Genomic DNA, 23,993 nt, shown 5'->3' with positions numbered 1-23,993 from the left:
GTACCGAAAAGATTTCATGGGATACCTCATGTACAAAACGTTTCGGGACATTTTAGCAAATCGGTAACCCAAGTTAGCGAAAAAATTGGACAGTACATCCCATTTTAGCGAAATAAGAAAACACGTAGGTCACTTTACGGAAATTGCTTCGTGTTCCTTCTACTATTTTTATTTAGATTGTAAGGATACGAAGTGGATGTGTTCATAAAACTTGTTTTCCTTTTTTGTTTCAATTACTTTTATTTATATTTATTAATTAATACATGACTTAGGACAGTTCCGCGTTTAATATTTCATCTTTTCTTATATACTCGAATATTGCGTATTACAGTAAAACTTATAACGAACACACATTTCGCTTAACTGTGCTATAAACAACAGACATGTAAACATATTTCTGATGATTGAATTCAGTATAAAATATTTAGTATATCAATCTCATTCTTGTATTTTTCATCATACGACAGACAATCTATAGCTAGTGCTTGCTGTATGGTGTGATTTTTACTAATTATGTTAGGTCTCACGGCGACTTTAAGACGTTCAAAGGCATTGTTTTTTGTACCCGTACCTTTATCTTGGTTGTTTGCCTGATATGTTGAGGGACTTGGTAGCACAGTCTACCCTATTCTTTCTCTCTTAAATATAATTCTAAGATAAACACGATTATTTCATGTAAATATTCCGAATATATCATTAACTCTCTGAAGTCGACTATCAATGACTTTAATCTTAATGCTCTTAATTTTCACACACCCTAAACAAAATGTGAATCTGATTGTCGTTGTCCTAATTTGTGAAAGCCTACAAAGTTGAAGAGTGATTGACAGTAAATATATATTAGCATCATTTGTGATTGACAGTAACCCCACCTTATAACCATATGGCACAATACAGCTTATGCTACATTTACTTTTGATCCTTTAGGGACTGTTATAACTTAAATGTATATTATGTACATATTTCAACAATTATAGCGTAATCTATATTTTCTTTTTGAACCTTATGGTACGTTAACCGGGCGCTTAAGCTGCATATGCTATATATTACAGCATTGGCTGCATTTAATATAGCATAGGCTGTATTAATTATATAAATATTAGTATAAATTATAGCATATGCTATATATTATAGCCTAAGCGACATTAATTACAGCATAGGGTACATAAATTATAGATTAAGCTGTAATTTATATAGCATATGCTGTATTTAATGTAGCATACGCAAAAAAATTTACTTTTGATCCTTTCCGTACACACCTGACTCAAGCTAGCGAACAATTAGGAGGTATAACTATAAAACCACAATATCACATAAGTATATCACGTTTTTTCGAGCTAGCGAACAAAAATTATTATGAGAATACATACAATCTTAAACAAAAACGAAAAAACTAACTTAAAACAAAAGGGAAACCATACTTCATATATAAAGAATACAAAGCTTTTCTTTCCTAACTAAATAAATCCACATAAAGCATTCAATAGACAGCTGGATTACAATGACCATAAGTTAACACATTGACACGATGCATTTTTAGGGAATGGGGGTGCACTTTACGTTGTTTGGTCCGATTAATAGAGATTGTGACAGGTTACGACTATATAGGTGTTTAAGAGGAGATAGTGCCGCATCGGTTAGGAAAATCGCCAGAGTGGTTTATGTTCGAAAATCTTAAATTGTGGTAGAAAAAAACTGAAATTAACAAATGAAATTAGGGTATAGGACATTTTAAGTTATTTTTTTACCAATTTGAATAGATTGTTACAGGCAACGACTATATAGGTGTTTTAGAGGAGACATTTCCGCATCGTTTATGAAAATCTCCAGAGAGGTTTATGTTCGAAAATCTGAAGTTACGGTAAAAAAACTGAAATTGACAAAATGAGATTAGGGGGGTAGAGCACTAAAAGTTTATGTTGAACCAATTTATAGAGATTGTGACGGGCAACGACTATATAGTTGTTGTAGAGGAGATATTGGCGCATCGTGTAGAAAAAACATCCAGATCACTTTATGTTCGAAAATCTGAAGTTAGGGTTAAAAAACCTAAAATTTACAAAATGAGATTTAGGGGTTGGGCACTCAAAGTTAATTTTGGACCAATTTATAGAGATTGTGACGGGCAACGACTATATAGGTGTTGAAGAGGAGACATTGGCGAATCGTTTAAGAAAATCTCAAGATTGGTTTATGTTCGAAAATCTGAACTTACGGTTAAAAAACTGAAATTGTGAAATTGACAAAATGAGATTAGAGGGTAGGCCAATTTAAGTTAACTTTGGACCAATTTCAAGAGATTGTGACGGACAACGACTATATAGGTGTTGTAGAGGAAACAATGGCGCATCGTTTAAGAAAATCTCCAGAGTGGTTGATGTTCGAAAATCTGAAGTTACGGTCAAAAAACTGAAAATTTTATTGTGAAATTGACAAAATGAGATTAGGGGGGTAGGGCACTAAAAGAAAAATTTGGACCATTTAAAAGAGATTGTGACGGGCAACGACTATATAGGTGTTGTAGGGGAGACAATGGCGGATCGTTTAAGAAAATCTCCAGAGTGGTTTATGTTCGAAAATCTAAAGTCATGGTTAAAAAAATGAAATTGTGAAATTGACAAAATGAGATTAGGGGGTAGGCCAATTTAAGTTATTCTTTGGACCAATTTATAGAGATTGTGACGGGCAACGACTATATAGGTGTTGTAGAGGAGACATTGGCGCATCGTTAAGGAAAATCTCCAGAGTGGTTTATGTTCGAAAATCTGAAGTTACGGTTAAAAAACTGAAATTTCGAAATTGACAAAATGAGATTGGGGGTTAGGCCAATTTAAGTTAATTTTGGACCAATTTCAAGAGATTGTGACGGGCAATGACTATATAGGTGTTGTATAGGAGACATTGGCGCATCGTTTAGGAAAATCTTCAGAGTGGTTTATGTTCGAAAATCTGAAGTTACGGTTAAAAAACTGAAACTTTTATTGTGAAATTGACAAAATGAGATTAGGGGGGTAGGGAACTAAAAGAAAAATTTGGACCATTTTAAAGAGATTGTGACGGGCAACGACTATACAGGTGTTGTAGGGGAGACAATGGCGCATCGTTTAAGAAAATCTCCAGAGTGGTTTATGTTCGAAAATCTGAAGTTACGGTTAAAAAACTGAAATTGTGAAATTGACAAAATGAGATTAGGGGGGTAGGCCAATTTAAGTTAATTTTTGACCTATTTCAAGAGATTGTGACGGGCAACGACTATATAGGTATTGTAGAGGAGACAATGGCGCATCGTTTAAGAAAATCTCCAGAGTGGTTTATGTTCGAAAATCTGAAGTTACGGTTAAAAAACTAAAACTTTTATTGTGAAATTGACAAAATGAGATTAGGGGGGTAGGGCACTAAAAGAAAAATTTGGACCATTTTAAAGAGATTGTGACGGGCAACGGCTATATAGGTGTTGTAAAGGAGACATTGGCGCATCGTTTAAGAAAATCTCCAGAGTGGTTTATGTTCGAAAATCTGATGTTACGGTTAAAAAACTGAAACTGTGAAATTGACAAAATGAGATTAGAGGGGTAGGCCAATTTAAGTTAATTTTTGACCAATTTCAAAAGATTGTGACGGGCAACGACTATATAGGTATTGTAGAGGAGACAATGGCGCATCGTTTAAGAAAATCTCCAGAGTGGTTTATGTTCGAAAATCGGAAGTTACGGTTAAAAAACTGAAAATTTTATTGTGAAATTGACAAAATGAGATTAGGGGGTAGGGCACTAAAAGAAAAGTTTGGACCAATTTCAAGAGATTGTGACGGGCAACCACTATATAGGTGTTGTAGAGGAGGCAATGGCGCATCGTTTAAGAAAATCTCCAGAGTGGTTTATGTTCGAAAATCTGAAGTTACGCTTAAAAAAATGACATTGTGAAATTGACAAAATGAGATTGTGGGTAAGGCCAATTTTAGTTAATTTTGGACCAATTTCAAGAGATTGTGACGGGCAACAACTATATAGGTGTTGTAGAGGAGATATTGGCGCATCGTTTAGGAAAATCTCCAGAGTGGTTTATGTTCGAAAATCTGAAGTTACGGTCAAAAAACTAAAAATTTTATTGTGAAATTGACAAAATGAGATTAGGGGGTTAGGGCACTAAAAGAAAAATTTGGACCATTTTAAAGAGATTGTGACGGGCAACGACTATATAGGTGTTGTAGGGGAGACAATGGCGGATCGTTTAAGAAAATCTCCAGAGTGGTTTATGTTCGAAAATCTAAAGTCATGGTTAAAAAAATGTTTATTGTGAAATTGACCAAATGAGATTAGGGGGGTAGGCCAATTTAAGTTATTCTTTGGACCAATTTATAGAGATTGTGACGGGCAACGACTATAAAGGTGTTGTAGAGGAGACATTGGCGCATCGTTAAGGAAAATCTCCAGAGTGGTTTATGTTCGAAAATCTGAAGTTACGGTTAAAAAACTGAAATTTCGAAATTGACAAAATGAGATTGGGGGTTAGGCCAATTTAAGTTAATTTTGGACCAATTTCAAGAGATTGTGACGGGCAATGACTATATAGGTGTTATAGAGGAGACATTGGCGCATCGTTTAGGAAAATCTTCAGAGTGGTTTATGTTCGAAAATCTGAAGTTACGGTTAAAAAACTGAAACTTTTATTGTGAAATTGACAAAATGAAATTAGGGGAGTAGGGCACTAAAAGAAAAATTTGGACCATTTTAAAGAGATTGTGACGGGCAACGACTATACAGGTGTTGTAGGGGAGACAATGGCGCATCGTTTAAGAAAATCTCCAGAGTGGTTTATGTTCGAAAATCTAAAGTCATGGTTAAAAAAATGAAATTGTGAAATTGACAAAATGAGATTAGGGGGTAGGCCAATTTAAGTTATTCTTTGGACCAATTTATAGAGATTGTGACGGGCAACGACTATATAGGTGTTGTAGAGGAGACATTGGCGCATCGTTAAGGAAAATCTCCAGAGTGGTTTATGTTCGAAAATCTGAAGTTACGGTTAAAAAACTGAAATTTCGAAATTGACAAAATGAGATTGGGGGTTAGGCCAATTTAAGTTAATTTTGGACCAATTTCAAGAGATTGTGACGGGCAATGACTATATAGGTGTTGAAGAGGAGATAGTGCCGCATCGGTTAGGAAAATCTTCAGAGTGGTTTATGTTCGAAAATCTGAAGTTACGGTTAAAAAACTGAAACTTTTATTGTGAAATTGACAAAATGAGATTAGGGGAGTAGGGCACTAAAAGAAAAATATGGACCATTTTAAAGAGATTGTGACGGGCAACGACTATACAGGTGTTGTAGGGGAGACAATGGCGCATCGTTTAAGAAAATCTCCAGAGTGGTTTATGTTCGAAAATCTGAAGTTACGCTTAAAAAACTGAAATTGTGAAATTGACAAAATGAGATTAGGGGGGTAGGCCAATTTAAGTTAATTTTTGACCTATTTCAAGAGATTGTGACGGGCAACGACTATATAGGTATTGTAGAGGAGACAATGGCGCATCGTTTAAGAAAATCTCCAGAGTGGTTTATGTTCGAAAATCTGAAGTTACGGTTAAAAAACTAAAACTTTTATTGTGAAATTGACAAAATGAGATTAGGGGGGTAGGGCACTAAAAGAAAAATTTGGACCATTTTAAAGAGATTGTGACGGGCAACGGCTATATAGGTGTTGTAAAGGAGACATTGGCGCATCGTTTAAGAAAATCTCCAGAGTGGTTTATGTTCGAAAATCTGAAGTTACGGTTAAAAAACTGAAACTGTGAAATTGACAAAATGAGATTAGGGGGGTAGGCCAATTTAAGTTAATTTTTGACCAATTTCAAGAGATTGTGACGGGCAACGACTATATAGGTATTGTAGAGGAGACAATGGCGCATCGTTTAAGAAAATCTCCAGAGTGGTTTATGTTCGAAAATCGGAAGTTACGGTTAAAAAACTGAAAATTTTATTGTGAAATTGACAAAATGAGATTAGGGGGTAGGGCACTAAAAGAAAAATTTGGACCAATTTCAAGAGATTGTGACGGGCAACCACTATATAGGTGTTGTAGAGGAGGCAATGGCGCATCGTTTAAGAAAATCTCCAGAGTGGTTTATGTTTGAAAATCTGAAGTTACGCTTAAAAAAATGACATTGTGAAAATGACAAAATGAGATTGGGGGTAAGGCCAATTTTAGTTAATTTTGGACCAATTTCAAGAGATTGTGACGGGCAACGACTATATAGGTGTTGTAGAGGAGATATTGGCGCATCGTTTAGGAAAATCTCCAGAGTGGTTTATGCTCGAAAATCTGAAGTTACGGTAAAAAAACTAAAAATTTTATTGTGAAATTGACAAAATGAGATTAGGGGGGTAGGGCACTAAAAGAAAAATTTGGACCATTTTAAAGAGATTGTGACGGGCAACGACTATATAGGTGTTGTAGGGGAGACAATGGCGGATCGTTTAAGAAAATCTCCAGAGTGGTTTATGTTCGAAAATCTAAAGTCATGGTTAAAAAAATGAAATTGTGAAATTGACAAAATGAGATTAGGGGGGTAGGCCAATTTAAGTTATTCTTTGGACCAATTTATAGAGATTGTGACGGGCAACGACTATATAGGTGTTGTAGAGGAGACATTGGCGCATCGTTAAGGAAAATCTCCAGAGTGGTTTATGTTTGAAAATCTGAAGTTACGGTTAAAAAACTGAAATTTCGAAATTGACAAAATGAGATTGGGGGTTAGGCCAATTTAAGTTAATTTTGGACCAATTTCAAGAGATTGTGACGGGCAATGACTATATAGGTGTTGTAGAGGAGACATTGGCGCATCGTTTAGGAAAATCTTCAGAGTGGTTTATGTTCGAAAATCTGAAGTTACGGTTAAAAAACTGAAACTTTTATTGTGAAATTGACAAAATGAGATTAGGGGGTTAGGGCACTAAAAGAAAAATTTGGACCATTTTAAAGAGATTGTGACGGGCAACGACTATACAGGTGTTGTAGGGGAGACAATGGCGCATCGTTTAAGAAAATCTCCAGAGTGGTTTATGTTCGAAAATCTGAAGTTACGGTTAAAAAACTGAAATTGTGAAATTGACAAAATGAGATTAGGGGGGTAGGCCAATTTAAGTTAATTTTTGACCTATTTCAAGAGATTATGACGGGCAACGACTATATAGGTATTGTAGAGGAGACAATGGCGCATCGTTTAAGAAAATCTCCAGAGTGGTTTATGTTCGAAAATCTGAAGTTACGGTTAAAAAACTGAAATTGTGAAATTGACAAAATGAGATTAGGGGGGTAGGCCAATTTAAGTTAATTTTGGACCAATTTCAAGAGATTGTGACGGGCAATGACTATATAGGTGTTGAAGAGGAGATAGTGCCGCATCGGTTAGGAAAATCTTCAGAGTGGTTTATGTTCGAAAATCTGAAGTTACGGTTAAAAAACTAAAACTTTTATTGTGAAATTGACAAAATGAGATTAGGGGAGTAGGGCACTTAAAGAAAAATATGGACCATTTTAAAGAGATTGTGACGGGCAACGACTATACAGGTGTTGTAGGGGAGACAATGGCGCATCGTTTAAGAAAATCTCCAGAGTGGTTTATGTTCGAAAATCTGAAGTTACGCTTAAAAAACTGAAATTGTGAAATTGACAAAATGAGATTAGGGGGGTAGGCCAATTTAAGTTAATTTTTGACCTATTTCAAGAGATTATGACGGGCAACGACTATATAGGTATTGTAGAGGAGACAATGGCGCATCGTTTAAGAAAATCTCCAGAGTGGTTTATGTTGGAAAATCTGAAGTAACGGTTAAAAAACTAAAACTTTTATTGTGAAATTGACAAAATGAGATTAGGGGGGTAGGCCAATTTAAGTTAATTTTTGACCTATTTCAAGAGATTATGACGGGCAACGACTATATAGGTATTGTAGAGGAGACAATGGCGCATCGTTTAAGAAAATCTCCAGAGTGGTTTATGTTCGAAAATCGGAAGTTACGGTTAAAAAACTGAAAATTTTATTGTGAAATTGACAAAATGAGATTAGGGGGTAGGGCACTAAAAGAAAAATTTGGACCAATTTCAAGAGATTGTGACGGGCAACCAGTATATAGGTGTTGTAGAGGAGGCAATTGCGCATCGTTTAAGAAAATCTCCAGAGTGGTTTATGTTCGAAAATCTGAAGTTACGCTTAAAAAAATGACATTGTGAAATTGACAAAATGAGATTGGGGGTAAGGCCAATTTTAGTTAATTTTGGACCAATTTCAAGAGATTGTGACGGGCAACTACTATATAGGTGTTGTAGAGGAGATATTGGCGCATCGTTTAGGAAAATCTCCAGAGTGGTTTATGTTCGAAAATCTGAAGTTACGGTCAAAAAACTAAAAATTTTATCGTGAAATTGACAAAATGAGATTAGGGGGGTAGGGCACTAAAAGAAAAATTTGGACCATTTTAAAGAGATTGTGACGGGCAACGACTATATAGGTGTTGTAGGGGAGACAATGGCGGATCGTTTAAGAAAATCTCCAGAGTGGTTTATGTTCGAAAATCTAAAGTCATGGTTAAAAAAATGAAATTGTGAAATTGACAAAATGAGATTAGGGAGGTAGGCCAATTTAAGTTATTCTTTGGACCAATTTATAGAGATTGTGACGGGCAACGACTATATAGGTGTTGTAGAGGAGACATTGGCGCATCGTTAAGGAAAATCTCCAGAGTGGTTTATGTTCGAAAATCTGAAGTTACGGTTAAAAAACTGAAATTTCGAAATTGACAAAATGAGATTGGGGGTTAGGCCAATTTAAGTTAATTTTGGACCAATTTCAAGAGATTGTGATGGGCAATGACTATATAGGTGTTGTAGAGGAGACATGGGCGCATCGTTTAGGAAAATCTTCAGAGTGGTTTATGTTCGAAAATCTGAAGTTACGGTTAAAAAACTGAATCTTTTATTGTGAAATTGACAAAATGAGATTAGGGGGGTAGGGCACTAAAAGAAAAATTTGGACCATTTTAAAGGGATTGTGACGGGCAACGACTATACAGGTGTTGTAGGGGAGACAATGGCGCATCGTTTAAGAAAATCTCCAGAGTGGTTTATGTTCGAAAATCTGAAGTTACGGTTAAAAAACTGAAATTGTGAAATTGACAAAATGAGATTAGGGGGGTAGGCCAATTTAAGTTAATTTTTGACCAATTTCAAGAGATTTTGACGGGCAACGACTATATAGGTATTGTAGAGGAGACAATGGCGCATCGTTTAAGAAAATCTACAGAGTGGCTTATGTTCGAAAATCGGAAGTTACGGTTAAAACACTGAAAATTTTATTGTGAAATTGACAAAATGAGATTAGGGGGTAGGGCACTAAAAGAAAAATTTGGACCAATTTCAAGAGATTGTGACGGGCAACCACTATATAGGTGTTGTAGAGGAGGCAATGGCGCATCATTTAAGAAAATCTCCAGAGTGGTTTATGTTCGAAAATCTGAAGTTACGTTAAAAAAAATGACATTGTGAAATTGACAAAATGAGATTGGGGGTAAGGCCAATTGTAGTTAATTTTGGACCAATTTCAAGAGATTGTGACGGGCAACGACTATATAGGTGTTGTAGAGGAGATATTGGCGCATCGTTTAGGAAAATCTCCAGAGTGGTTTATGTTCGAAAATCTGAAGTTACGGTTAAAAAACTGAAACTTTTATTGTGAAATTGACAAAATGAGATTAGGGGGTAGGACAATTTAAGTTAATTTTGGACCAATTTCAAGAGATTGTGACGGGCAACGACTATATAGGTGTTGTAGAGGAGACATTGGCACATCGTTTAAGAAAATCTCCAGAGTGGTTTATGTTCGAAAATCTGAAGTTATGGTTAAAAAACTGAAAATTTTGTTGTGAAATTGACAAAATGAAATTAAGGGGTAGGGCACTAAAAGGAAATTTTGGACAATTTCAGAGAGATTTTGACGGAAAAACGACTATATAGATGTTGTAGAGGAGACATCGGCGCATCGTTTAGGAAAATCTCCGGAGTGGTTTATGTTCAAAATTTGAAGTTACGGTTAAAAAACTGAAAATTTTATTGTGAAATTGACAAAATGAGATTAGGGGGTAGGGCACTAAAAGGAAATTTTGGACCATTTCAAAGAGAGTTTGACGGACAATGACTATATAGATGTTGTAGAGGAGACATTGGCGCATCGTTTAGGAAAATCTCCAGAGTGGTTTATGTTCAAAATTTGAAGTTACGGTTAAAAAACAGAAATTGTAAAAACGTGGGATGGCTTACCTTAAGATGATTGAAGACCAATTTATAGAGATTGTGACGGGCAAAGACTGTATATGTAACGTAGAGGAGACATTAGAGAAGACATTGGCGTATCTATTTAGAAAAACTCCAGAATCGTTTATGTTTGGAAATCTGAAGTTAGGTTAAAAAAAATAGGGACGGGGGGGGGGGTTACCTTGTATAATGGAATGATTTTACTTTTTATACTTGTATAAAAAGGTACATCAATATTTTTGCCCGCGAAATTTATCCGACAGTATGTATACACCGTTTACAACACACTTTCTCTTGAGTCGGTAGTCCACAAACACGACAATGAAGTAAGTAATTTTTTATATTGAAATAACAGGGTCCTAAAACTTTGACAATGTCATTTTATATTCTTTTTGCATATCTCTTTCTGTCAACTCCTTCGCCATCCACATAACACATGGATGATTGTAAACGTGCACATTATTACATATTTATACTGCACACAACATAATTGATAATAATGGTCCCCGAAAATGGGAAGGAATATAATACAGTCCTATTAATTTTATTTTACTAATAAAAAAGAAGTGATTGCTGAAATAAAGAAGTAATTTGTCTGAAAGCTTTGGAATTATCTTGTTGAATGACCAAATCACACCCCTTCCCTTTTTTCGACGAGTCAACGGTCGTTAAACGTTCTAACGGGTGAACGCACATTTATCTCCGAGCTTCGTTGAGTATAATAGGGTAATAGCTAAACTTCTGATAAACTTTGTCAAATTATTTGACTGAGACAATTTCAATTTTTTTTTTACAAAATAATGGAAAATATGAGAGAACAGTAATACAAAAACGAAATTTAAAACACAACTTTGTTTTGAATTTAAAATTTTAATAGATGTTTACATCAGTGTTTATTGTTTTCTCTGTCCGAACTCAGCATCTGTCAAATTCAAAAATGTTATGGGGACGATACGCAAGTTTATGGCAAGAGTTGATAGATGTTCGTCTGTGGTAGCTAATAACGGTTTATTATCTTTCTCGTGAACTAGGTTGCACGTGTTCCAATTTTAGTGTTTGTCAACTTTTATGTTAATCAGTTGTTTCTAGATTTTAGAAGAATTAGCTGTGCGATATCGAACTTATATTTTTTTAGAAAATAAATATATTTACATTTACTCGCGTGTGAAATAATTCTAGTGAAAAAAATATCACAAAAAGGAATTCTATAACCTATCAATATTTTTAGCTTATTATGCCCCCGCCGTAGCGGAGGGGCATTAAGATTTACCCTTGTCCGTCTGTACGTCCGTGCGTCTGTACGTCCCAAATAATGCCAATGCTAAATATAATGTAAAAGTCCGAGTCATCCTTTTCGCCCCATTAAAAAAAACATATATCACAAAAAGGAATTCTATAACCTATCAATATTTTTAGCTTATTATGCCCCGCCGTAGCGGAGGGGCATTGAGCTTTACTCTTGTCCGTCTGTACGTCCGTGCATCCGTATGTCCCAAATAATGCTAATGCTAAATATAATGTAAAAGTCCGAGTCATCCTTTTCGCCCCATTTAAAAAAAAATCATACATCACAAAAAGGAACTCGATAACCTATCAATATTTTTTAGCTTATTATGCCCCCGCCGTAGCGCAGGGGCATTAAACTTTACCCTTGTCCGTCTGTACGTCCGTGCATCCGTATGTCCCAAATAATGCCAATGCTAAATTTAATGTAAAAGTCCGAGTCATCCTTTTCGCCCCATTTAAAAAAAAATCATATATCACAAAAAGGAACTCGATAACCTATCAATATTTTTTAGCTTATTATGCCCCCGCCGTAGCGGAGGGGCATTAAACTTTACCTTTGTCCGTCTGAACGTCCCTGTGTGCGTAAGTCCCAAAATTGGTTTCCGTTCTCTAACTTAGTTTGCCTCAACCAATTGTCATAAAACTTATACACAATATATAGATATAAGAAGATGTGGTATGAGTGCAAATGAGACAACTCTCCATCCAAGTCAAAATTTATAAAAGTAAACAATTAAAGGTCAAAGTACGGTCTTCAACATGGAGCCTTAGCTCACACCCAAAAATTACTAGTGTAAAACCATTCAAACGGGAAAACCAACGGTCTAATCTATATAAAAAACGAGAAACGAGAAACACTTATGAACCACATCAACAAACGATGCTTATTACCACAAAACACAGATCAAATTTTAATTTTGGTGGCGTCACTTTTACCGTTCTAGAGTTATACTCCTTTACAAAAAGAAAAATTGCTGAAATTTTCATTTCCGTTCTCTTTAACTCCAATTTGTCTCAACCAAATGTTATTTTGTTCCATAACTTATGCTCTTCTGATTTAAAGTATCAATTTAAGATCGGTTTTATGTTAGAATTTCACCTACCTACACCCTACAGATGGCTTTATTACACATTTTTGAATATTCAAAAAGAGCATTCTAAGGATAATTTTATATTCAACGTGTATAACTTCAATTGATGTTTTTACCTTTGACGTTTTTTTTAAACTTTTATTTCCCGTCTTACGAAAAGAGAAGAAGTCTGTTTGTTAACATTTTACACCATATTCACACGAAAAAAAACATGATAACACTCGAAAAAGACCGATCAATTCACGCTTTAAAACGATCCAGGGCACAAAATCGTCTATTTTGTGGTCGTGAAGTTTTCTTTTGATTTTTGTCGAGCCTGCGACTTTTGTCGCAAAAGCGAGACATAGCGATCCTACATTCCGTCGTCGGCGTTGTCGTCGTCGTCGTCCGGCGTCGTCGGCGGCGTCAACAAATATTCACTCTGTGGTTTAAGTTTTTGAAATTTTAATAACTTTCTTAAACTATCCTGGATTTCTAATAAACTTGGACAGAAGCTTGTTTATGATCATAAGATAGTATCCAGAAGTAAATTTTGTAAACAAAAATCCTGTTTATCCGTATTTTACTCATAAATGGACTTAGTTTTTCTGCCAGTTAACATTACATTCACTCTGTGGTTAAAGTTTTTCAAATTTTAATAACTTTCTTAAACTATCCTGGATTTGTACCAACCTTGGACAGAAGCTTGTTTATAATCATAAGATAGTATCCAGAAGAAAATTTTGTAAAAAAAAAATCCCGTTTATCCGTATTTTACTCATAAATGGACTTAGTTTTTCTGCCAGTTAACATAACATTCACTCTGTGGTTAAAGTTTTTCAAATTTTGATAACTTTCTTAAACTATCCTGGATTTGTACCATACTTGGACAGAAGCTTGTTTATGATCATAAGATAGTATTCAAAAGTTAATTTTGTTAAAAAAATAATCCTGTTTATCCGTATTTTACTTATAAATGGACTTAGTTTTTCTGCCAGTTAACATTACATTCACTCTGTGGTTAAAGTTTTCAAACTTTTAATAACTTTCTTAAACTATCCTGGATTTGTACCAAACTTGGACAGAAGCTTGTTTATGATCATCAAAAGCTAGTATCTAGAAGGAAATTTTGTAAAAAAAAAATTCCTGTTTTTCCGTATATTACTTATCAATGGACTTAGTTTTTCTTCCAGTTAACATTATATACAGTCTGCAGTTAAAGTTTTTAAAACATTTATTAGATTCATAAACCATCCTGGATTCCTTCCAAACTTGAACAGAAGCTTCTTACAATCAAAAGATAGTATCTAGAGGAAAATTTGTAATAATTATTTCCCCATTTTTGTTGAGCCTGCGACTTACAGCAAAAGTAGGCGAGACACTGGGTTCCACGGGAACCCTTACGAATTTTTTCGTATGAAACTGAAATGTAATCATATGTCAAAATCTGCAAAAAGCAAAAGTATTGCTGTTTATACAAGTATTACTTTTATTTAAAGTAAGTTCTCTGGGTTAAATTTCAGCAGTATGATTAGGGAATTCTTTATTATTTGAAGCAAAAATGCCATCAAGGTAACGGTAAGCGTTATTAAATGTATCTATTAAATGGAATTTAAAAGAATCTTCACAGAAATTGGCCATTAACTAAAATTCATAACAATACAGGAACAAGTTCTGAAGTAAAGTATCATAAGGATGAAAATTAAGAATTGAAAAAAAAAACATTTGGTATTTCAAAAGTAGTTTTGTAGATAAATTGACTTGTGATTACAATGTAGATTTCAATCATTCCAATAAAGAGTTGGATCAAGTGATACCGGAGCGGACTGTTGGTTGCAGGCTGCAATCGGCAAGTCAGTTGAATATGAAGGAGGAAAGAAAATATAAGTGTTTCGCCAAAACATTATATATACGGGTATATAAGGTTCAATTTGTGAATATTTGAAAAATGTGTAAGAATATTTCGTATTTTATTTCCTTTATTAAACTGAACGAAGGTTTGAAATTTATTTGAAATTGATTCTTGATGTTATAAAACTTATATGTATGAGTGTCATTATATGAATTTAACAATTATGAGACAAATAACAAATAATTTACCAGCGGTAAAATTTTAGCTGGAGAAGTTAACTTGCTACGGATAAATAGCAGAAAATGTAGAAATTTCGAGAAATCACACATAGCGATGTGTACGAAACAGAACCTTTTCAGGAAGAAATACACGACTTTATCAAAATTCCACTGAAAGAATTGTTATGAAAAATAATGACCATAACGCCGGAGTATTTTTTGTTGATTTACAAAGTCATTTAACAGTGTGCAAAGTTTGCTACAATTCCATTACGACCTTTCTTAAACTATTCATGTTAAATGTTTTGTTATTTTGTTATGTTATATTAAACATGTAATATCACTTTTCATTCAATGTGTGTGTCCCCCTCGCCCCCACCCCCTGTTTCTTTGATAAAACATGAATTGAAATCTAGAGACACATGATAGATTATCATGATAATGATTATAGAAAGCCATTTAAAATAATTTACCAAATCTCTAAGGTTAGAATTTTATTGTGTGAACCATCAAATTTTAAGGTGGATTAATTGGTTTCAGTGACAGATTTCCTCTTACAATATTTTATAACAAGTTTAATTATTTCAAATGAAGGATTTATGCCTATCTGTCCAAACTCATTAAAACAAAAGTAAATAAGATGTAATAGTTATGTGCAATTTAGTATCCCTTTGCATTTTCATCCTTAAATTAAATGATTAAGAACTTGTATCTGTCAAGACCTATTGTTATTGTTATTGTAAAATGAATGAGTATTCATTCGGTATAAATAAAACCAAATGAAGTGCAAACGTCAATCATTAAGCAACCCAACAAAAAGTAACTAAATAATAAGAACATACATTTCAAATATTAACAGAAGTATACATAATTAAATGTTTAGAAAAACCTCATTTAATTCCATTCCCATTGTTAATTCTAAACGTAGAATGAGAGGAAAGTATTTATTTGTTTGCATGTATATGTTCACGAATACGTAGTAATCTAAAGAAAAGGGAAAACGTAAGCATTTCATAATTGTGACTTTCAAATTATGTCTATTTTTGTTATTGTAATAAATAAACCATTTTCGGCCACTTGCCCTCTTCTGTTTCCGTATGTTTTTTCTTTATTATTTTGTGATATTTATTTATTAAAGATATGTTTATTTAGACAAATTACGAATTTTGAATGACTACTACAAAAAGTGAGATATCGAAAAAAGAAAGCACTATCAAGCCCATTCAAATGCTTAATCAAATGATCACTTTAAAATTACTGCCAATACTACTTCAAGTGATCTGAAATATATTGTACATGTCAATAAATGTCTGAAGGTATATAAATTGTCACTTTGATTAATTGGGAAATAATTAACTTTAAAAATTAAGGATGAGTGTTGGTCTATTTTTCAAGATTTTAAATATGCATGAGTCAACTTCCACAAACAGTTGAGACCGTTTTGTGGTAATAAGCATTGTGTCTAAGTTTCATAACATTTGGATAAGGCAAACTGAAGTGAGAGAACGGAAACGAAAATTTCATCAATTTTTCCGTTTTTGTCAATTTCACAATTTCAGTTTTTTAACCGTAACTTCAGATTTTCGAACATTAACCACTCTGGAGATTTTCCTTAACGATGCGCCAATGTCTCCTCTACAACACATATATAATCGTTGCCCGTCACAATCTCTTGGAATTGGTCAAAAATTAACTTAAATTGGCCTACCCCCCTAATCTCATTTTGTCAATTTCACAATTTCAGTTTTTTCACCGTAAATCAGATTTTCGAACATAAACCACTCTGGAGATTTTCTTAAACGATGCGCCAATGTCTCCTCTACAACACCTATATAGTTGTTGCCCGAAACAATCTCTTTAAAATGGTTCAAATTTTTTTTTTAGTGCCCTCCCCCCCTAATCTCATTTTGTCAATTTCACAATAAAATTTTCAGTTTTTTAACCGTAACTTCAGATTTTCGAACATAAACCACTCTGGAGATTTTCTTAAACGATGCGCCATTGTCTCCTCTACAACACCTATATAGTCGTTGCCCGTCACAATCTCTTTAAAATGGTCAAAATTTTTCTTTTAGTGCCCTACCCCCCTAATCTCATTTTGTCAATTTCACAATAAAAGTTTCAGTTTTTTAACCGTAACTTCCGATTTTCGAACATAAACCACTCTGGAGATTTTCTTAAACGATGCGCCATTGTCTCCTCTACAACACCTATGTAGTCGTTGCCCGTCACAATCTCTTGAAATAGGTCCAAAATTTACATAAATTGCCCTACCCCCCTAATCTCATTTTGTCAATTTCACCATTTCAGTTTTTTAACCGTAACTTCAAATTTTCGAACATAAACCACCCTGGAGATTTTCTTAAACGATGCGCCAATGTCTCCTCTACAACAGTTACAACTATATAGTCGTTGCCCGTCACAATCTCTTTAAAATGGTCAAAATTTTTCTTTTAGTGCCCTACCCCTCTAATCTCATTTTGTCAATTTCACAATAAAATTTTCAGTTTTTTAACCGTAACTTCAAATTTTCGAACATAAACCACGCTGGAGATTTTCTTAAACGATGCGCCAATGTCTCCTCTACAACAGTTACACCTATATAGTCGTTGCCCGTCACAATCTCTTGAAATTGGTCCAAATTTTCTTTTAGTGCCCTACCCCCTTAATCTCATATTGTCAATTTCACAATTTCAGTTTTTTAACCGTAACTTCAGATTTTCGAACATAAACCACTCAGGAGATTTTCGTAAACGATGCGCAATTGTCTTCTCTACAACACCTATATAGTCGTTGCCCGTCACAATCTCTTAAAATTGGTCCAAAATTAACTTAAATTGCCCTACCCCCTAATCTCATTTTGTCAATTTTACAATAAAATTTTCAGTTTTTTAACCGTAACTTCAGATTTTCGAACATAAACCACTCAGGAGATTTTCTTAAACGATGCGCCAATGTCTCCTTACAACACCTATATAGTCGTTGCCCGTCACAATCTCTTTAAAATGGTCCAAATTTTTCTTTGAGTGCCCTACCTCCCTAATCTCATTTTGTCAATTTCACAATAAAATTTTCAGTTTTTTAACCGTAACTTCAGATTTTCGAACATAAACCACTCTGAAGATTTTCTTAAACGATGTGCCAATGTCTCCTCTACAACACCTATATAGTCGTTGCCCGTCACAATCTCTTTAAAATGGTCCAAATTTTTCTTTTAGTGCCCTACCCCCTTAATCTCATTTTGTCAATTTCACAATAAAATTTTAAGTTTTTTAACCGTAACTTCAGATTTTCGAACATAAACCACTCTGGAGATTTTCCTAAACGATGCGCCAATGTCTCCTCTACAACACCTATATAGTCGTTGCCCGTCACAATCTCTTGAAATTGGTCCAAATTTTTCTTTTAGTGCCCTATCCCCCTAATCTCATTTTGTCAATTTCACAATTTCAGTTATTAACCGTAACATCAGATTTTCGAACATAAACCACTCTGGAGATTTTCTTAAACGATGCGCCAATGTCTCCTCTACAACACCTATATAGTCGTTGCCCGTCACAATCTCTTTAAAATGGTCCAAATTTTTCTTTTAGTGCCCTACCCCCCTAATCTCATTTTGTCAATTTCGCAATTTCAGTTATTAACCGTAACTTCCGATTTTCGAACATAAACCACTCTGGAGATTTTTTTAAACGATGCGCCATTGTCTCCTCTACAACACCTATGTAGTCGTTGCCCGTCACAATCTCTTGAAATTGGTCCAAAATTTACATAAATTGCGCTACCCCCCTAATCTCATTTTGTCAATTTCACCATTTCAGTTTTTTAACCGTAACTTCAAATTTTCGAACATAAACCACTCTGGAGATTTTCCTCAACGATGCGCCAATGTCTCCTCTACAACACCTATATAGTCGTTGCCCGTCACAATCTCTTTAAAATGTTCCAATTTTTTCTTTTAGTGCCCTACCCCCTAATCTCATTTTGTCAATTTCACAATAAAAGTTTCATTTTTTAACCGTAATTTCAGATTTTCGAACATAAACCACTCTAGAGATTTTCCTAAACGATGCGCCAATGTCTCCTCTACAACACCTATATAGTCGTTGCCCGTCACAATCTCTTTAAAATGGTCCAAATTTTTCTTTTAGTGCCCTACCCCCCTAATCTCATTTTGTCAATTTCACAATAAAATTTTCAGTTTTTTAACCGTAACTTCAGATTTTCGAACATAAACCACTCTAGAGATTTTCTTAAACGATGCGCCATTGTCTCTTCTACAACACCTATGTAGTCGTTGCCCGTCACAATCTCTTAAAATTGGTCCAAAATTAACTTAAATTGCCCTACCCCCCCTAATCTCATTTTGTCAATTTCACAATAAAATTTTCAGTTTTTTAATCGTAACTTCAGATTTTCGAACATAAACCACTCTGGAGATTTTCTTAAACGATGCGCCAATGTCCCCTCTACAACATCTATATAGTCGTTGCCCTTCACAATCTCTTTGAAATGGTCTAAATTTTTCTTTTAGTGCCCTACCCCCTAATCTCATTTTGACAATTTCACAATAAAATTTTCAGTTTTTTAACCGTAACTTCGGATTTTCGAACATAAACCGCTCTGCAGATTTTCTTAAACGATGCGCCAATGTCTCCTCTACAACACCTATATAGTCGTTGCCCGTGACAATCTCTTTAAAATGGTCCAAATTTTTCTTTTAGTGTCCTACCCCCCTAATCTCATTTTGTCAATTTCACAATTTCAGTTTTTTAACCGTAACTTCAGATTTTCGAACATAAACCACTCAGGAGATTTTCTTAAACGATGCGCCAATGTCTCCTCTACAACACCTATATAGTCGTTGCCCGTCACAATCTCTTTAAAATGGTCCAAATTTTTCTTTTAGTGCCCTACCCCCCTAATCTCATTTTGTCAATTTCACAATAAAATTTTCAGTTTTTTAACCTAACTTCCGATTTTCGAACATAAACCACTCTGGAGATTTTCGTAAACGATGCGCCATTGTCTTCTCTACAACACCTATATAGTCGTTGCCCGTCACAATCTCTTAAAATTGGTCCAAAATTAACTTAAATTGCCCTACCCCCTAATCTCATTTTGTCAATTTTACAATAAAATTTTCAGTTTTTTAACGGTAACTTCAGATTTTTGAACATAAACCACTCAGGAGATTTTCTTAAACGATGCGCCAATTTCTCCTTACAACACCTATATAGTCGTTGCCCGTCACAATCTCTTTAAAATGGTCCAAATTTTTCTTTTAGTGCCCTACCCCCCTAATCTCATTTTGTCAATTTCACAATAAAATTTTAAGTTTTTTAACCGTAACTTCAGATTTTCGAACATAAACCACTCTGGAGATTTTCCTAAACGATGCGCCAATGTCTCCTCTACAATACCTATATAGTCGTTGCCCGTCACAATCTCTTGAAATTGGTCCAAATTTTTCTTTTAGTGCCCTATCCCCCTAATCTCATTTTGTCAATTTCACAATTTCAGTTATTAACTGTAACATCAGATTTTCGAACATAAACCACTCTGGAGATTTTCTTAAACGATGCGCCAATGTCTCCTCTACAACACCTATATAGTCGTTGCCCGTCACAATCTCTTTAAAATGGTCCAAATTTTTCTTTTAGTGCCCTACCCCCCTAATCTCATTTTGTCAATTTCGCAATTTCAGTTATTTACCGTGACTTCCGATTTTCGAACATAAACCACTCTGGAGATTTTTTTAAACGATGCGCCATTGTCTCCTCTACAACACCTATGTAGTCGTTGCCCGTCACAATCTCTTGAAATTGGTCCAAAATTTACATAAATTGCCCTACCCCCCTAATCTCATTTTGTCAATTTCACCATTTCAGTTTTTTAACCGTAACTTCAAATTTTCGAACATAAACCACTCTGGAGATTTTCTTAAACGATGCGCCAATGTCTCCTTTACAACACCTATATAGTCGTTGCCCGTCACAATCTCTTTAAAATGTTCCAAATTTTTCTTTTAGTGCCCTACCCCCCTAATCTCATTTTGTCAATTTCACAATAAAATTTTAAGTTTTTTAACCGTAACTTCAGATTTTCGAACATAAACCACTCTGGAGATTTTCCTAAACGATGTGCCAATGTCACCTCTACAACACCTATATAGTCGTTGCCCGTCACAATCTCTTTAAAATGGTCCAAATTTTTCTTTTAGTGCCCTACCCCCCTAATCTCATTTTGTCAATTTCACAATAAAATTTTAAGTTTTTTAACCGTAACTTCAGATTTTCGAACATAAACCACTCTGGAGATTTTCCTAAACGATGCGCCAATGTCTCCTCTACAATACCTATATAGTCGTTGCCCGTCACAATCTCTTGAAATTGGTCCAAATTTTTCTTTTAGTGCCCTATCCCCCTAATCTCATTTTGTCAATTTCACAATTTCAGTTATTAACCGTAACATCAGATTTTCGAACATAAACCACTCTGGAGATTTTCTTAAACGATGCGCCAATGTCTCCTCTACAACACCTATATAGTCGTTGCCCGTCACAATCTCTTTAAAATGGTCCAAATTTTTCTTTTAGTGCCCTACCCCCCTAATCTCATTTTGTCAATTTCGCAATTTCAGTTATTTACCGTGACTTCCGATTTTCGAACATAAACCACTCTGGAGATTTTTTTAAACGATGCGCCATTGTCTCCTCTACAACACCTATGTAGTCGTTGCCCGTCACAATCTCTTGAAATTGGTCCAAAATTTACATAAATTGCCCTACCCCCCTAATCTCATTTTGTCAATTTCACCATTTCAGTTTTTTAACCGTAACTTCAAATTTTCGAACATAAACCACTCTGGAGATTTTCTTAAACGATGCGCCAATGTCTCCTTTACAACACCTATATAGTCGTTGCCCGTCACAATCTCTTTAAAATGTTCCAAATTTTTCTTTTAGTGCCCTACCCCCCTAATCTCATTTTGTCAATTTCGCAATTTCAGTTATTTACCGTGACTTCCGATTTTCGAACATAAACCACTCTGGAGATTTTTTTAAACGATGCGCCATTGTCTCCTCTACAACACCTATGTAGTCGTTGCCCGTCACAATCTCTTGAAATTGGTCCAAAATTTACATAAATTGCCCTACCCCCCTAATCTCATTTTGTCAATTTCACCATTTCAGTTTTTTAACCGTAACTTCAAATTTTCGAACATAAACCACTCTGGAGATTTTCTTAAACGATGCGCCAATGTCTCCTTTACAACACCTATATAGTCGTTGCCCGTCACAATCTCTTTAAAATGTTCCAAATTTTTCTTTTAGTGCCCTACCCCCCTAATCTCATTTTGTCAATTTCACAATAAAATTTTAAGTTTTTTAACCGTAACTTCAGATTTTCGAACATAAACCACTCTGGAGATTTTCCTAAACGATGTGCCAATGTCACCTCTACAACACCTATATAGTCGTTGCCCGTCACAATCTCTTTAAAATGGTCCAAATTTTTCTTTTAGTGCCCTACCCCCCTAATCTCATTTTGTCAATTTCACAATAAAATTTTAAGTTTTTTAACCGTAACTTCAGATTTTCGAACATAAACCACTCTGGAGATTTTCCTAAACGATGCGCCAATGTCTCCTCTACAATACCTATATAGTCGTTGCCCGTCACAATCTCTTGAAATTGGTCCAAATTTTTCTTTTAGTGCCCTATCCCCCTAATCTCATTTTGTCAATTTCACAATTTCAGTTATTAACCGTAACATCAGATTTTCGAACATAAACCACTCTGGAGATTTTCTTAAACGATGCGCCAATGTCTCCTCTACAACACCTATATAGTCGTTGCCCGTCACAATCTCTTTAAAATGGTCCAAATTTTTCTTTTAGTGCCCTACCCCCCTAATCTCATTTTGTCAATTTCGCAATTTCAGTTATTTACCGTGACTTCCGATTTTCGAAAATAAACCACTCTGGAGATTTTTTTAAACGATGCGCCATTGTCTCCTCTACAACACCTATGTAGTCGTTGCCCGTCACAATCTCTTGAAATTGGTCCAAAATTTACATAAATTGCCCTACCCCCCTAATCTCATTTTGTCAATTTCACCATTTCAGTTTTTTAACCGTAACTTCAAATTTTCGAACATAAACCACTCTGGAGATTTTCTTAAACGATGCGCCAATGTCTCCTTTACAACACCTATATAGTCGTTGCCCGTCACAATCTCTTTAAAATGTTCCAAATTTTTCTTTTAGTGCCCTACCCCCTAATCTCATCTTGTCAATTTCACAATAAAAGTTTCAGTTTTTTAACCGTAACTTCAGATTTTCGAACATAAACCACTCTAGAGATTTTCTTAAACGATGCGCCATTGTCTCTTCTACAACACCTATGTAGTCGTTGCCCGTCACAATCTCTTAAAATTGGTCCAAAATTAACTTAAATTGCCCTACCCCCCTAATCTCATTTTGTCAATTTCACAATAAAATTTTCAGTTTTTTAATCGTAACTTCAGATTTTCGAACATAAACCACTCTGGAGATTTTCTTAAACGATGCGCCAATGTCCCCTCTACAACACCTATATAGTCGTTGCTCGTAACAATCTCTTTGAAATGGTATAAATTTTTCTTTTAGTGCCCTACCCCCTAATCTCATTTTGACAATTTCACAATAAAATTTTCAGTTTTTTAACCGTAACTTCGGATTTTCGAACATAAACCACTCTGTAGAGTTTCTTAGACGATGTGCCAATGTCGTCCCCTCTACAACACCTATATAGTCGTTGCCCGTTACAATCTCTTCAAATTGGTCCAAAATTAACTTAAATTGGCCTACCCCCTTAATCTCATTTTGTCAATTTCACAATTTCAGTTTTTTAACCGTAGAGATTGTGACGGGCAACGACTGCCTATAGTTGATGTTAGGCAGTCGTTGCCCGTCACAATCTCTCTAAATGGGTCGACAATCAACTAAAGATTTCCCCCTTTTCGTTTTTATTTACAATTTTTTCAACCTAACTTCAGATTTTTTAACATAAACCATCCTGGAGTTTGTCTTAATAGATACGCTAATGTCTCAGCTGCATCACCTATGCAGTCGTGTACCGTCACAATCTCTATAAATGGGTCAACAATCAACTTAATGTATGCCCCCTCCTCCCTTTTCGTTTTTACAATTTAAGTTTTTTAAACTTAATTTCAGATTTTTAAACATAAACCATTCTGGAGTTTGTCTTATT

General features: G+C 34.9%; 1 long non-coding RNA gene across 5 annotated transcripts; it reads right to left on the bottom strand.

Moving 5' to 3' along the window:
- Positions 1 to 5,170: 5,170 nt before the first annotated feature.
- LOC127699160 (uncharacterized) lies at positions 5,171 to 8,576 on the bottom strand. 5 transcript variants are annotated; one of them, XR_007981109.1, is made up of 3 exons: positions 8,476 to 8,576; positions 7,535 to 7,910; positions 5,171 to 5,471 (listed from the first exon to the last, which is right to left on the bottom strand). It is a non-coding gene; the product is annotated as an uncharacterized LOC127699160 (long non-coding RNA). The 5 variants fall into 5 exon arrangements; XR_007981107.1 differs by lacking the exon at positions 5,171 to 5,471 and adding an exon at positions 6,813 to 7,158; XR_007981108.1 differs by lacking the exon at positions 5,171 to 5,471 and adding an exon at positions 6,813 to 7,158 and having other exon boundaries at positions 7,535 to 7,719.
- Positions 8,577 to 23,993: the final 15,417 nt, after the last annotated feature.

Source organism: Mytilus californianus, unplaced genomic scaffold, assembly GCF_021869535.1.
Source record: "Mytilus californianus isolate M0D057914Y unplaced genomic scaffold, xbMytCali1.0.p SCAF_4, whole genome shotgun sequence".
Lineage (NCBI taxonomy): Eukaryota > Metazoa > Mollusca > Bivalvia > Mytilida > Mytilidae > Mytilus > Mytilus californianus.
This window is presented reverse-complemented; position numbering and strand designations above follow the sequence as displayed.